The sequence below is a fragment of the Rhyacophila brunnea genome, unplaced genomic scaffold, assembly GCF_057557595.1.
Source record: "Rhyacophila brunnea isolate RB1 unplaced genomic scaffold, BYU_Rbru_1.0 scaffold_4, whole genome shotgun sequence".
In the NCBI taxonomy this organism is placed as follows: domain Eukaryota; kingdom Metazoa; phylum Arthropoda; class Insecta; order Trichoptera; family Rhyacophilidae; genus Rhyacophila; species Rhyacophila brunnea.
This window is the reverse complement of record NW_028233068.1, coordinates 20,462,608-20,480,064: the sequence shown is the minus strand read 5'-3', so window position 1 is coordinate 20,480,064 and position 17,457 is coordinate 20,462,608.

Genomic DNA, 17,457 nt, shown 5'->3' with positions numbered 1-17,457 from the left:
CATACACTTACATACACTTAAAAATTTAGTGAAAATATATTTTCATGAACAAAAATCATAAGCTTAGTATGGCACACGGATCTAAAACGCATACGGTTTCAGTCCATGGATGGCCTCTTAGGCACATAACTCCTTAAGATACGCGCCTAACTTTAAAGCCGGGTACTCATTAGCGAGCCGTAACTGTGACCGTTTCAGATACAGAAACTAGTATGGACACCAAATAATTAGTTTGCGTCTATAGTTGGTTACAGTATCTGCGCATCTAATCTATACGCAAGACTGCTATCGGCAGCTATCGAGGGTAGTTTTTCATATGTTTATATCGAAGTGGTATTATAATTTTTACAATAAGTAAGCCGTCTTCACTCTAAACAGTCAAAACTGTCAATCTCGCTCTAAAATTTAGCACACCCATTAGAGGTGCTGTTAAAACATAGCACTTATTGTTATTGTTACAATAAGTGCTAATATTTCAATACAAAACTACCCTTGATAGCTGCCGATAGCAGTCGTATGTATAGAATAGATGCGCTGGAACGGTTACAGTTACGACCATCTAATGAGTACCCGGCTTAAGAGGCCGATTTCGTCAACCTGAATTCAGTGAGAAAAACTTATATTATTTATGCCTAAGTGGAAGAGAGAAAGAGCATACGTGTTTTTCTTATTAGTATGGCTGTTCGTCGACAACTCTGCATTACGCTCTAAGTCTAAGTAGTTTGCGAATATTTTGTATATAATTATTACTAACAATAAAAAAAATATAAAGTTTGGTTACACTGGAGGTTGCTTTGACTTTAACTTTGCTTTCCAACCATCGTTTATGACAACAAATAAACTAAAATATCGAAGAAAAAAAAATAAACAGCACACGCATCCAGCTATGATATCCGAAAATGATTATTTAATATGGCGTCCCCGAGCGGCAGTTTAGGTGGAGCGAAGCACGGCACGTGGCCGACATGTTGTGCCGCTTCTCTTTGCTTTGTGAGAAGAAAATCGTATCCGGCGCCGGCGACGCCTGAAGCTCCGTCCGGGAAAGGGAAAACCTCCGAAACGCTTTTGTTTTTTTGCACAAAAAAAGCCTGTTAAATTCTTAAGTAGCCAGCCTGCGCCTGACGAACAGAGATGGCAATTTACAATCTATTAAAATCTATTGCATTTCTTTAGTTCTACTTATTTAATTTTTATGACCATTATTTATTACCATAACTTCTATTAAGAACTATCAAACACATTATACTATAATATTTTATTTGTCATCATAGAATAGATATAAATCTCAGTATATAACAAAATAATATTATATTCAAATACCTATATCACTCATGGTTAGAGTTGGGTATTTCCCGAGAAAATCTCAATCTCGAGATTCGGGATTTCCCGAAATGATAAAATTTTGAATTCTCGAGATTCGGGATTTCCAGAAATGAATTCTCGGGAATTCTCGAGATATCGGGAAATTTAAAAAAAAACCATGTAAAAATCCTAAAATCAGTGTAAAAACAGATAAATTCCAAAAAAATATGATTTTTTTTATTTATGTAAGAAGACAAACAAAATAGAAGTAGGAAAACAAAGGTAATTCAAAACATTAGGTACTTATTAAAATAGAATTTCAAAAAACACAGACTGTCAATTGCTGCGTCTGACAATCGCGTACGCTTTTAAGACACAAAATTCCCTGATGTTGCAAAAATTGCGCTCATTTTGAATCGACGTTGGCTTACTTGTGTTAAATGCCCCGATCAGTATTTGAAAGTTTTGTGTTTTCTGTCTACTTTTTTCATATAGAAAATTGTTTTTTCAATTAAATATTTTATACCTAATAAAGAAATCCCAAATCCCGAGAAAAGATTCTCGAGATCCGGGATTTCCCGAAATGTTAAAAATTTCAATTCTCTGGATTCGGGATGGAAAATCTCGAAAATTTCTCGAGAATTCCCGTCGAGAAATTCCCGAAACCCAACTCTACTCATGGTTGACATAATAGATATATTATAAAATTATGAAACATTAAAAAAAAAATGCTGCACCCTGATTTGACAACTACTTCCCACCTGGGCGGACCATTACATCGTATACACCAGTGGTATACAACACATTACAGACAGTGGCGCATTTATCGACTTTAGCCCTGACGCACTGAATGATGACATTAATTTAAAAAAATTAAGATTTCCTCACGCACTGGACTACGAGGGCCCAATACTTCAAGCTACGCCACTCCTCAAGACCGCTGGATACCGACATTACCGACATTAAATATAAGTATAGAATAATATAACATTCCCAAATCTCGTGAATTATTCGTTGTATAAAAGGAATAGTTTATTAAAATAAAGAAAGATCATGACTTTATAGGTTTTTTTTTAAAGAAAACCTTCCGTATGAAAAAACAATTTTGCAAGGAAAGCCAAAACAAAAAAAATCGGTGTGTGTACTTATGTACGCGCGTTAGAAGTTATACTTCTTTGGCGTAACAAAACAAAAATTACAAAATAAAATATTATTGCATAATGTACCTACTTTGGAAGAAAAAAATCTCAAAACATGTGTTTGAAAAATTTAGTAAACCGCTATTCCGACCATCTTTGCTTAAACAGGTGACTCTACAACTATTTTCGTTAAAAATAATAATTAATTACAAATCAAAAGTAAAACATAGCCTATGCCCTATTTAATGTTTTAACTGAAACGTGATATTGGCTTTTGTCATGAAACATAATAATTATTATTGTTTTCAATTATTATATACCGCTAATAAATAAATTGACAAGGGATATACGACAAATATTATCCTAAACTGTAAAAATATATATTTTTGTGTATGAATTGTCTAAATATTGTATATTTATAACATACCATTGTTTGAATTATTTACCAACTCAACATTCACAAAATTTATTTATTTATTGATAATTTTACTCATAAATAAAAGTTGCAACATTCAGTCTTTACCCAACCGGCTCAAGCCACAGCCCTCAGCCAACACTTATTTTATGTCATGTCGTGAACGTTTTGAATTTGTAATTTGTTATGTTCATTATATGTAAAATAAATAAATTTGATTTGATCACAGCTGAAAATTACAAACCTCCAGCATTTAGAACACCCGAACGTCGCCCCGCAAAATAAATTATGTTGCATCGGCGGGCAAAACTTCCGTCGCACGCCAAAAATACACTCTGATCTGTTTTCCCAAACGCGCCTAAAGAAGAATAGCTTCAAAAACTAACTTCGATTCCGGACTGATTTTTTTTGAAGGTGAGAAAGCCGCCCGAACGAAAAAAATCGTCATACAGTTATTTCAAGTCTTTAAATTTACTGTAAAATAATAATACACACACCTTAATTTTTTTAATTGTGAAATCTTGAGAATTCCGAACTAGACTTATCGAGAATCAAATATTCCGCCAAAAATCGAAAAAAAAATAGTTTAAAAAAGTAGGTAGCCAATTTGGTAGAAAGTATGAGAGTATGTGAGTATGTGATTTCAATTTTATTGTGCAGGGACATAAAACTAATAATAATATTCTTCCATCTGCCATCTTTCACTTTGCGATCCTCCCAAAATCTAGTCTTCGAAAAATATCAAATGTGTATTAGCGACGAATAGGTATACAACGAAAATCCAGGGACGTCACTCAGACTGTGACTCACAAAACCCGAAGACATACCCTTGCCACCTCGCCGAGGTACATCCTCACAGTCTGTACGTAAACAACCCTGTTTTTGATCTTGGGTCGACACATTTTTAAATTCCCATAGAGTTAAAGAAATTACTCTGTAAGGGTGGGTAAAACAAAGAGGATCCCGTGAACAGGGACAGAGACTTGGGAGAGAGGGAGATGGACGAGTTTTTATTGGTGGAAATTTATCCAAATTGTCAGGCCAGAATGGCATACATTACATTTTTGTAATCTGATATAATTTATTGCGAAAAAGATAATGCTTGTCGATAATATATTATTCACATTAGGAAGCATGTCGGTGTAAGGTTTATATTACTTATATAACATAAAAACCTTTGAAATACAATTACCATATAAATTTATCAATTAAACCACGGACTCCTAACCTTTTTTGAGTCGCGACCCTCTTCACAACAGTCCAGTAGCTTTCAGACACCACCATAATAATATTTGCATCAAAATACCTTTTTAATGGCACAAAGAAAACACCTAAAAATAATGAGATTTTGCAATCACCACATTGTCGCGCTGTTGCTTTTTTTCGTGGGGATTTTCAATCACCACAATGTATATTCACTTTTTTACATGTCTCTGTTTACTGTCAAGCATTACACTTGCGCCAAATTTGCTTCTACTTTGATACTTTTAAATTAGCTTCCATTCCATTTTGTTCCACTTTACCTGTACCTAACTGTTACTTTTCTATCAAGCATTACATTTTGTTTAGTCTTTTGTAGACCATTTTTTATCATTTCCACCGCCACATGTAACTAACTGTTATATTATTCAATACCTACGTTTTTTAAATATCATGTAATCTTCAGCTGAATTCTTTGATTGACGGTCGACCACGTTAAACGAGGTTCACATACATACAATTTATTTTTATTTTGTCCGAAAAAGATCTATATTTGACAATCAGCTACAACGATAATACATTTTTTAACTCTGTACATACAAATGTATATAATCCGTAGATAATATATTGTAGCAATAACAGAACAGATTAGTAAATAGAATTCCGATAGGCATTCCCCAATACACTACATTTTGATTCAATGTTGTCAATGTGTGAGTGTCCTACGATAATAATTAACAACACACATTATAGACGTGTAATAGTGTGTGTTGTAATCTCCGAATACACCAATATTGAATGAGCGTCAATGCATAAGCCGAGAGCAGTTGTCAGACCGAAGGACAAGCGTATTCTTTACATGTGTTTAAGTTTATCTCATATTCTTCCACACTCGAGATCGGTTGCCTGTTACTCCACACCCATTAGGTATTTCAGTTTCCTGATAGCTATCTTTATCCGCAGCCGCATCTGAACACAACAACATTGCAAAAGAACATGAATTTGCAATAATGCCCCTTACTGAAATGTATGTAGAGCTTCAACTATATTCATCTGTATCTATGAGTGTATGAAAAACTCGGCGCTTTGCGTCTCGCAGGGGGGCTCCGCCCCTCTGGGCCCCTCAGATGATGGTTACTTAAACCCTGACGGCTAAAATTATTAAACATGGAACATGCCTTGCCAACTGATTCTCTGAATTCTGGTTGTCCAAATTCTAAAGAAAATTTATTTGTCAAAGTAACCGAAATCCAAAGGATTCAAACAATTTTACTTTTCTGAAAATTACCTAATTACAATAATAAAACTAAAGAAGTAATAATAACAGACGAGCAATACGTCGCACAGAATGTAGGCTACTGAACGTAAAATGAAAATAATCGGCGCGCGTAAGTAATCGGGGCGGGAAGCGGGCCGCGAGCGGGCTGCGCGTCTATAGTTATTCTACGTCTATTTTGTGTAACGCTTTTGCGTCGGAGATCATGGGTAAAACATATTATAGTTTGAAATAAATAATTATAATATGTATACTATGTGTGTTCGATTACCTATTGAGCAGCTAGTAACAATATTGCGAACAGGTCATAAGGTGGTGTGATCTTCAAAACTATTGACTTACTAATGGACAGTGTATCTAAATAATAAATAAACCATTGTACACAACCCTGCTCGTAGACATCTGAGTCTCATACACATTTTTAATTCTTTCGTAGATAGGTGAATATATGGGAATGTAGTTGAAAAGTTAACTCAATTTACATTATAATAATGCTGCTTATTGCGAATTTACATCATTGTAGTATTTTTTTTAACCGTTGAGAATTTTGCCTACATTGCAATTGTGGTGCAATATTGCTAATTCGCATTTATATGTTAGACTTATCTCGGATTGGGTTTCGGTTTTCCTATGTTAAACCATTCGAACAAGGTGTCTTATAGCTACAACATATTGGTCATAATATATGTACTAATAATAGTAATAAACTAAAATAATACTATAATAGCAATAATACTAAAAATAGTAATAAACTGGACAATTTCAAGACCCGGTACACAGTTTCACAAAGATCTAGTATGTTCCGTAGATACTAATATTCATACGATTCACTTAAAATCATCCTTATGTCTATGTAGCGTGTCCGGAAATGTGTACGTATGCAGTTCGCCGTATCACACTTCACCGTGAAATGTTGTATCGGAAATATATGGCCGTATACCGTCCAACCTTTTTGGGTCGTATAGTCTTCTTCTCTTTTTTCACCCTGTCACGACCCAGCGTTGGGGCATAGGACAAGCACAAGTTCGCGCTACTTCCTTCGATCCATCGCCAACTCTTCCGCCTCCCGCCATTCCAGACCTGCAGCGCGTAGATCGCTTTTGTAGCACCGCTGCAGGGTAAGGGAGGACCGGCCACGACGACGGAACTCTTGATGCTGTGCCACATGGGTACGAAGTGTCGCACAGTAGAGTCGTATAGTACCTACTGACATAAAATTCATGTCTCAATAAAACACGGTTCTTGCCGGTTTACACTTTACAGGAAGCCAGCAGCAAACATTTTTTTTAAATAGCCGACATACTTACTGGATTATTTGTTAGGTTAGTAACAACACCCCCTCAACGATACGCCACTGCGCACTTCGTTGATGTATTTTCCTAGCTCAGTCGGTGGAGGGGTTATTAATAATAACGATGTTTCCTTTTGAAAAGTCGGTAATGACTTGGTTTTATTTCCTTGTATGTAGCGTCTAGTAAATAATTTTACAGGCCAAATGTAGGTGAAGGCGGCAGACAGGAATACGTGACGACCGATGACTGCGAACGCGAGAGATGTTTCCCACCCGTAGGTAAACGGGATGTGAAACTCTCCCCGGGGAGTACTTCGGCGTTCAAGAAGCGAAGAGATGCGCGGCGAGAACTGGTGAAACTGGTCCAGAGTGTTTGAATTTGAAGAGAGGCTGCTAGTAGAGATGAGACTTGTTCCCGAGGGAGGATCCGGTAGACTGATAAAAATCTCTCGGATGCGCCCTCTTTTATAGCAGCCTCCCTTATTCTAATTGGTCCAAAGAGTTTGAGAAGGGGTGACCAAAGATTCTACTATGTCCGTTAATTTCGTACTGCGTAATATCTCTTGTTTATTTAATAAGAATTTACTGGATTGTCAGAAGGACCAAGTATCAAGAGATAATATATTCTGTGCACGTGGATGGATATATTGACGTTATAAAATATCGTCTATCTAATTCTATGGATTTTATATGAATTTATTTAGAGCATTTAAATAGCTATCTCCGGCATAAACTCGCGGTTTTAGTCTTATGCCAGGAGTAAACGCACGATTTGATTAGCGTTTAAATTACATGCATTTACAACTACTTACTAGGTACCTATTGACATAATAATAGGCCCTGTAATCATTATCCATCGACCTTCACATAAACATTTGTGATTTTACGACGTAAAACCTGTCTGTTGCCTTTACCTTTTACAATATTACATTTATAATAATAACAGTTTAATCTTAAAACTACGTCTTATATAGTAATACGAAATAATATTTTACTATTTCCGAAAAATAGCAAAATACTACTTCTTCATAGAGGTAATTCGCTTGACTTGACTTTGGATCATCCTTCAGTGGTTATGGGGCTCACTGCGTTAAGCATTATCCCCTTCGTCTCTATTTTTTGGTCGCTGGTGAAGGTTTCTCTGAGTTTACGTGTGCGATTTTACTCCGGGACTTGAGGAGACCCGTTTATTTCGGGGTCTTGAGGAGACCCGTTCGAGTCTTGAGGAGACTCGGGTGAGGTTTTTCGATCCTCTATATGGCAATGGGTGTTGTTTAAATAATGATTTTAATTTTAATTTTTATTTTTTAATCTTAGTTAAAAATGAGAAAGTTTCTAACTAATGATAGATATAAGTCCTTTAGGCATTCACACTCGAGTCACAGCCCGGACCTCCGTTACTACCGTCCGAGTTTTTGCCCATCAGCCGATCATCAACCGCCAAAGGCCAACGGCGGTATTGCCTTTTTGCTTGGAGACGTCAGAGGAGGAGGAGTTTGAGTGTAGCATCGGGACAACGGAATCATGCACGGGGCGGAGTTCATCGTTGGGAGTCCGCCGCGCCAGCTCATTGTCCCATCCAGTTTTAGCGGGCTTGCCAGCACGCCATCTCAGGAGGCCTGTCATGCTCGTTCCGAAGCGTACACCACACCAGTCCAAGCGAATGAAGTCGAAGAAAGAAGAACAAAAACGATAACGATAACCAGTCGTATTGGGATGTTAAGCCCATCATGATTGCTCATCAAAATTTGAGCCGCGGTGGGGTGAAAAACTCCGGGAGTGTTTGTGAGACACTCCCGGCCAAAAACCCTGCCGCTGTGATTTGTATCTGTAAACTTTATTGTAAAAAGAACAGGTTAGTAAAAGGAAGGAGAAGGTTGTGGTTGGTTCCCCGTCCGATTATAGTCCTTGCGTTTTGGATGACCCTCAATCGCTCGCTCTGGTTTTGAGGGCGGATTTGGCTTGAGTTGGTCAGGTCATGGCAGCTAGGGCTGAAAGCATAGAGGCAGCTTTGGATCTGTAAAAGAAATGGTAGTTAGTTCGGTTTTCTTTTTTTGGGTCGAGTCTGTTTTGTCTTGTTGGGACCTGTTTTCAGCCTTCTTAGTATGGTCCTGGGTCTGTCGTGTTCCATAATGGTGTTTTCGTCATAATCCTTAAGGCTTTTAATAGTTGGGTTTGGGTGATTGTCTAGCGATGCATAAAACTTTGTAGTCAGTTTGCCAATGTGCTCTTCTAGCGTTTCCACTTCTAGGTCTCTGTGCAGGGTTGTGCCTCGAACGTAGTTTGGGGCGCCTGTAATTGCTCTTAGGACTACGTTTTGTACTACTTGGAGTTTTTTGGTGAGGTTTGGGCTACCGTGTGCCCATATGGGGCATGCATACGTCATTATAGGTCTAATTATTGCTGAGTGTAAGAGCAGTTTGCCTCTCGTTGAGACTTTACTGCGGCTGCCTAGCATTGGGAGTAGTCTGGCTTTGATTATTCTAGCTTCTCTATTTTTGGAGTTGATATGTTTAGTGAAAGTAAGATGCTGATCTAGGTGGAGTCCTAAGTACTTAACTGAGTCAGACCATGGGATAGTCTTCTTGTCCATGACTAGGCTATTTCTGTTTTTGCAGTGTCTATCATATTTGTGGCGGAAAATAATTGCTGCGCTTTTGCTGGCGTTTACTTTGATGCGCCACTTGTTGCACCATTTAACTATTTTATTGGCTGCTAACTGGACTAATTTAGTGGCTTGGTTAAGTCTGATTGATCTAGCTAGGATTGCTGTGTCATCTGCGTATTGTGCGACTATGCAGGATCTTGCGGTGGTGTTGGTTGGGATAGGTATATCTCTGGTGTATAAGTTATATAAAATGGGTGCTAGTACGGATCCTTGGGGGACCCCTGCTTTAGCATATCTAATGGAGGATTTGATACCGTGGTATTTGACAGAGAACTGTCTCCGGGTTAGGAAGGAGTTTAGGATCTTGATCATTGGTAGGTCAACTTCCGCTCTGGAGAGCTTGACAATCAATCCCTCGATCCACACCTTGTCGAATGCCTTCGCTATGTCCAGGAACAGTCCTACGGTGAATTTGTGGTGGTTGAATGCATCTTTAATGTATTCTGTGGTGCGTAACAGCTGGTGTAATGTGGAGTGGCCTTTTCTAAAACCATGCTGTACATCTGGTATAAGATTTTTCTCATCTATAATGATTTGAAGTCTTGATTTTATTGCTCTTTCTAGTATTTTACTCATTGTTGGGAGTAAGCTAATTGGCCTGTGGTTCTCTGGGAGCTTTAAGTTCTTGCCAGGTTTTGGCAGAAGGATGATATCGGCATTTTTCCATGAATCAGGGAAATAGTGCTGATCTAAGCAGGAGTTGAGTATATTGGTGAGGTACTCAACGCCAGTGTCTGGGAGCATTTTGAGGGTACGGTTGCTAATTTCGTCTAGGCCAGGGGCTTTGCGGTTTCTAAGTCGCTTGATTAGAATTTCTGTTTCGTCTATAGAGACGGCTATCATTGGTGACGGTGGAGGACTAGGTGTTGCATTTACTAAGGCTCTGGCTTCTCTATTAATTGATTTTATGCGTTGTCTTTCGTTGTTGTATTGAGGGTCAGAGTCAGAATCTGAATCTGAATCTGTGTCCGTGTATGAGTCTGAGTCAGAATCCGCGTCTGAGTCTGCTATCGGATTTGGAGTGAATTGATCCTCTATACTGTCCGCGAACAGTTCGCATTTGCCTTGGGTGGTGTAAACTGGGCCACTTGGCCCAGTGAGTGGCGTTATTGGACACTTTTTGGTCCTCAGGATTTTAGATAGTGACCAGTAGGGGTGGCTGCCCTTTACTAGGTCCTGGAGTTTTTTAACCCAAGTTTCCTCGGAAAAGTTCCTGATCTCTTTTCTGACTTTCTTCTTTAGCTTTTTGGCCAAAGAGATGACAGCAGGATCGCCCGTATCCTGACCGAGTTTTCTAGTCCTGTTTCTCTCAGTTATGAGGAGTCTGATTGGTTTTGGAAGGTCGAGTCTGTGTTTGGTGTCTGGGCTAATAGGGGTTGAGGCAGCTTTGAGTGCCTCCTGGATAGTAGCCGTTAGGTCTGCTATGGCGGAGTCTATTTCTGATTCGTCAGTGAGAAGTGTGCGGGGTGTGAGATGTTCCTCCAGGTATGTGCCGAAGTCTTCCCAAGATACTTTGTATCTGGTGGAGTCTGGCAGTGTGGCGAATGGATCTACTGGGTCTCCCAGGTACAGTAGTATGGGTTTGTGGTCTGAGTTAAGCTCGTCTAGTGCGCGGATTATTGGTATGTAGCTAGTGTTCCTGAGGATAGCGAAGTCTAGAACGTTAAAGGGTTGCCCTATTCTGCGAAGAGTGGTTTCAGAAGGAGCCACCACGATGGACTGAGTGTCCTGTGTGAATTTAACTATTTTATTACCTCTTGAGTCGCTGCGCGGGCAGTTCCAAAGCCGGTGCTTGGCGTTAAAATCGCCAGCTATTACTGAGGTGGGAAAGAGTGGGTCTAATAAGTCGTGGAATTCCTGGGGGGTGGGATTTTTGTTGGTGGGGTTGTAGATGGACGTGAATTGAATGAGACCATAGTTTTTGGTGTTTACCAGGACCGTGGTCTCCTCAATGTTAGGGGTGAAGGACGGGGTAGCTACTGACGGTCGGTTTGAGGGGCAGTGATCAATCATGGATTTGATGATGACAGCTGTGCCGCCTCCCTTGTCTGATAGTCTGTCCGTCCTGTAGATGGAGTAGTTTGGGAATTTTACTGTTAGGTGAGGTTTAAGCCACGTCTCGTTGACCAGGAGGATGTCTATGTCATGCTCTTCGAGGAAGTGGATGATCTCCCGTTTGTCTCTGTGGACGGAGCCTTGTGCATTCCAGAAGGCTATCTGGAGGGATGTGGGTTTTATTTTGGAAGACATTGGAAGATTGTGAGGGAAGTCGCTATGGGGGAGCTATTGGGTCGTCTGCTAGTTTTCTATGGGTGCTAGTGAGGCCGAGGCTTGCTTAATTAGGTCTTCCATGCCTTTGCATAGGATTCTTAGTGCGGATGCCTGTGGGTCGACGTGCCCTCTTTGCTTGTTCGTTTGGTATGTTGGGGGTGTCGGAAGCAGGGGACGTTTGCTCGGGTAGGCCTGGGTGAGCGGTGGCCATTGTGGTCCTGACTGAGTAGGCTGAAGCCATTGTGACCCTTCTGAGGGCCAGTGAGGCATTGGGGCTTGTTGATATGTTGGTCTGCGCCATGCGGACTTTGTGGGCTCTGATCTGTGAGCGTGTATGTTTTGTTGCATGGGCGGTCTGTTCCATGTACTTGCATGTCTGGGTTAGGTAATTCGCAATTCAATGTCGAAGAGTATATCGATCGGCGATATTTCCCCCGCATTGCCTTATTTTTAGCCGCTGTCTTTACACCGCACAGCTGCATAAAGGTCGTGATTTTAATTTATTTTATTAGAAATCGGCGAAGCTCCCGTCTGTTGCTATCAAGAATTTACTCTTTCTTAAATATGCGAATTTCCTCATGCTTTATATTACAGACGATAAATACCCTAATTAGGAACACAATAATGAAATAATATTTCCGAAAAGTTGAATTCTAGAGACTTTAAGGCGTTATTTTCTGAGTTAATCTGTGCGCCGGATACTTTTTAGCCGGTAACATTTTCGTATACACGCACAGAGGCACACCCATACCAACGCGTTGGTAGGTGTTGCTGCGTTATAATTTTAAGTGTTGCCACTCGCGGATAATTGATTCTATAATTATTAGTTTGCTATTAATGAGTTTACGAATCGAAATACTATTCGATTAGTGTGTTCCACATGACATATTAATTAATTATATACACTTTTAATACTAATCACTCGCTACCGCGTTCTTCTTCTTTATGTTAACAGTTATTCTTCTTCTTTCATACTATTACAAAATATATTAATTACACTTATACACTCTTATAATAATCTCTCGCTACTGCATTCGTCTCTTTATGTTTAACAATCATTCTTCCCCTTTTATACTAATATACAGTTACATAATACATTTATATCTAACATTTTATAATAACATCGTCACAGGTTTTTTTATTGTACAGAACAAGGCAATTTTACATCCATCATTCTTTCACACTGCATTACCCTGCTCGTAGCAATCGATGCCCCGTTCGATACGTTTACATACCGAACGGGTAGCGTAAAAACCTGTGAACAGATAAACAATTTATATGTGATTCGACAAGGAAGCGTTTTTAGGCGTTTTACTAAGCCGTATAGTTAGAGATCAGGTTTACATGTCGGCTTATTACTAATCAATTTATTGTGCGAAGGCACCTACCTACAGGTAGGTGGTGACATTAGGTTAGGTTTGGTTTTCATTCTTGAATTCATGAATTTTGCCAAAATCAGCTATGAAAATTGAATAACTAATGTTCATATCGAATCTAATAAAATTGGAGACCGTATGATATACGGTCATCTCTTTCCGATAAGAAAGCTCACGGCGAACTGTGCCGCGCTGAAATGTTTTATGTGCAATTTACATGACGTAATTAGAGTTGGGTTTCAGGAATTCTCGAGAAATTTTCGGGATTTTCCATCCCGAATCTCGAGAATGGAAATTTTTAACGTTTCGGGAAATCCCGGATCTCGAGAATCTTGTCTCGGGATTCGGGATTTCTTTATTATCAAATTTAATATTAATTGAAAAAAAAACGATTTTCTATATGGAAAAAGGGAACAGAAAACACAAAATTCAAAGACTGATCGGGGCATTTAACACAATTAAGCCAACGTCGAATCAAAATGAGCGCAATTTTTGCAACATCGGGGAATTGTGTGTCTTAAAAGCGTAAGCGATGTCAGACGCAGCGATTGACAGTCGTCGACAGTGTTTTTTGAAATTCTATTTTAATAAGTAATGTTTTAAATTATTTTTGTTTTCCTTCTTCTATTTTGTTTGTCGTCTTACATAACTAAAATAAATCATATTTTTTTGGAATTTGTCTGTTTTTACACAGATTTTAGGATTTTTACAAGTTTTTTTGAAATTCCCCGATTTCTCGAGAATTCTTTTCTGGAAATCCCGAATCTCGAGAATTCAAAATTTCATCATTTCGGGAAATACCCAACTCTAGACGTAACCCATAATATGCACTTTTTTAAAACAAAATGTAAAATATTATTTGGTGCATTTTTGTCCAGTAGCGCCGTTGGATATTTTCGGTTTATACGCATGATAACGGTCCGGAAAATTCAGAGATAAAAAAATCGTGAAGAATATTTATGATCGCAATAATCTTTGTAAAATTTTCTGCGAATTTTCGTGTAATGGGGGGCGGCGCGCGCGTATACTATTTTGATATTCCTACAAATGGGGAGAAAAAGATATCAAAGGAAGAAATTGCTGTCGATAAACATTAATGGCCATTTTATATTTCTCTTTCTAAGACTCTTGCAATTTGAAAGTAAATAATACGCTCATATAAAATTCCTACCTATATTTTTTATCGTTAGATGTATATATACATATATTACACCTAATGCTTTCATACCTATTATTTATGATCCGATCATATCATTATCAATGCGGGTGGTATAGGCATTTTTGGTATTTTTCTCTACACCCTGGGATCCGAATATCCATAAACGATAGGTTTGGTTCTGGTTAAAGTAAAGTTAACAGCACTCTTAAAAATGGATTTTCTATTCACATGAATATGTTTTCAATAATCGAGTCAGAAAAAAATGCGATTCACATCTACATAAATAATTAATAGGTCGTGGGTACCTCCCTAGTAAATTGTAAAATTATTTATTATCTTCTGTCTCTCGCAGTAGTGAAGACTAGCATATAGACCAAACGCCCATCAAACGTAATCGCCAAACGGTCGCTCGCGAGCTACCGGTAGCTCGCGTATGATATTTTTTTTATCATATTATTTATAAATTTACCTCTCAAATTTTAGTGCTCAAAATGAAGGCATTGTTTTGTTCTACCGAATGTGAATCAACGTTTTCCACAATGAAGGTGGTTAAAAGTAAACATAGAAACTGACTCACAGATGTACATCTTGATAATTGCATTCGGATGGGAGTGACAAGGTACTCACCGAGAATTAGAATTCGAAGAACAACTTAACCGTGAAATTGCGCATATTACGATTTCTTCTACTGCGCACGATACACATACGGTAAATTTAAGTATTGTCACCGTTATTATTTTCGACTGCAAGGGGTAAATGAACATAAAAAATGCACACTGCCGGCACTTTTGCCAGAAAAAATATTGGAACCATTGCCCGGCAATACTGTTGCTGGACAATGTATGATCCGGCATCAGCGCCGGGCAAGTGGGCCGATATATTTTGTGCGTACACTTGACTTTAGAAAGACTTAGAAGAAGAGTAGATACAGTTATGTAGAAAGCAATACCGATTACTACAAGACTGGCAATCAGTCTTCGATTTTTGGCTTGAACTTCAATTGGTCATATTCAGCCCATAGCTCAGGACGTAAATTAATATAATTAATAAATTCTAATACCCTACCGTTTATTCATTTTACATTACCTATATAGATAAATAATAAAACAAAACAGATAGGCTGGCACTAGATCAAAGCAAGAAGGAAATAGGTTTGTTTGGTCATTATTGCCGTATTTTGGATTGCGTTCGATATTCGATAATATATAGGCCAACCGTGCTACTACATCATACTTTTTTACAAAACTATCTAACTTATGCACGCTTATGTGGTAGTTAATAAGGCGCGACAATTTCTATTCGTTCGTATTATGTTTAACTCTAAATTTTCAGAAGAAACCGACCAAGTATTTAAAAAATATTTTTGTGTATATAATTTCTAAACATTTCTCATTTCCTTAGTTATTTTCAAATACATTTTAGTTGGTATTATATACCAATATTTAGGAAAGCGTACATTTGAGAGCAAGCATTTTCTGCCCTGAGTTTTAGAAAGAATAACTACATTTTCTTCTCGGGTTTTTTTCATTTTCACCATTTCTAATTTTGCCAGTTTTCAAAATTAAAAAGTATAAGTAGATAATTTGACGAAAGGAAAACAGCCGCGGGGCGGCTCTACATTAAGGGTTCGTAGGGACCATCCCGACATCCGATACACGTCCGATATTTTTATCATTGTCATAATATACAAACTTAATTACTAATGATTAAATTATTTTATTTATTTTATCCATCTAAAATGTCTGTCGCAATTTTATATATATATATTTATTAATATACAAATAAATAAATCAATAATTGTGAATAATTATGTAATAACATAATGATGATTACGCGGTATTAAATAAATTAAATACGCCCTATTTCAAGGCGATACCTAAGTACAAATTAAGAAAGATCTGGTGTCTATTTTTCGCTGTCCGGGGTCACTAAGTCCCATTCCGTCGCCGCGGTGGAAATCTCGTTGTACAAAGGATATTAACGCATTAGCATTCGTACGTACATACTGGGGAGCGAATCAAATAACCCCTAGGTGAGTAAAAACGCTCGTTGTGTGTTGTTTAAAACTTAATAAGTTAATAATGGTAAGTCTATAATAATTATAAATATAAATTAAGTTAATAATTTTAAGCACGCTTTTTAGATGTGTTTAAGTACCTACCTAACGACTCAGATAATCCCATTATTCATTTTGAAAAATTACTATTACGATTAATAAAATCATATTATTATAAGTAGCTCGGTACACAATGACGTACAGTATAAGAAAGTAGATAGATATTATGTATTTTTAATAATTAATGGCTAAACCCCACCACCTAGAAAGTCGTCGAGCCACCACTGGCCACAAGTCACATTAATCAGGAAAACGAGACTATTTAATTTGTATTATTTTTTTTACCATTTCATTTTTTATAAATCATGTTTGTTTCATTTCTCGCACTTTAAATATTTCTGTAATTATTTTTTATGATTGACATACTTAATAAAATTGTGTTTTTATGGCACTCCGACCATCTTCACTAAACACTTCAAAAAACTTGAATGGCCAATATCCGTGTGCTCAAAAATTTGTCGGCACAAATATTTCCAACCTCCGGCACACAGATATATTTTGTATAAATTGGTTTACGATGCCAGATTTTTGATCATCCTAATAGGATAAAGAACCAAAATATAGTAAGCAGCTTACATAAAAATAATTAGGTACCTACTTTTGTTTTAGGTTAGTACTTTCTTTCGTGGCATCATAATTCAACGAGTCCATTTATCTAGGCAAAAAAATTACGAATATCTGACTACATCATTTTTGTTGTACAAAATTTACTACTCAGATGAGTTTATGACCCCGATCCCGATCTGCCCGCACACAGAATATAAAAAATAGAAGGTACATTGAATGTGACCGATAGACTGACAAGGTTGCCACCCCTGCGTTGTATCATAAATTCATTTCACAAATCCAGCTGATTCTGAAAATAAAATTGGGTTGTAAGGTATGTTATTTGGAAAGTCGATAACATCCATCAGCTGACACAATTGAGTGATAGAAAAACCAATAATCCAAATGTATTAAAAATTAATATTTTTTACCGTATGCATTTCTATGGAAATATTAAATAATAAAGCAATTATTTTATATTTACAGTCTTTTATAATTATGATATGCCGTTTATTGTGAATATGTCGGAATAAACATTTACAAAAATAACTGCCTTACTAGTGCATGCGATATTGCATCGTTTTATCTTTTCTAGTTTGCAACATTTACTTTGAAAGAAAGTTCATCATTTCATTCTGCGGTGGGTAGTTGATGTAGGTTGATGCGGGGATAAATAAATAATACATCGGTGACAATAT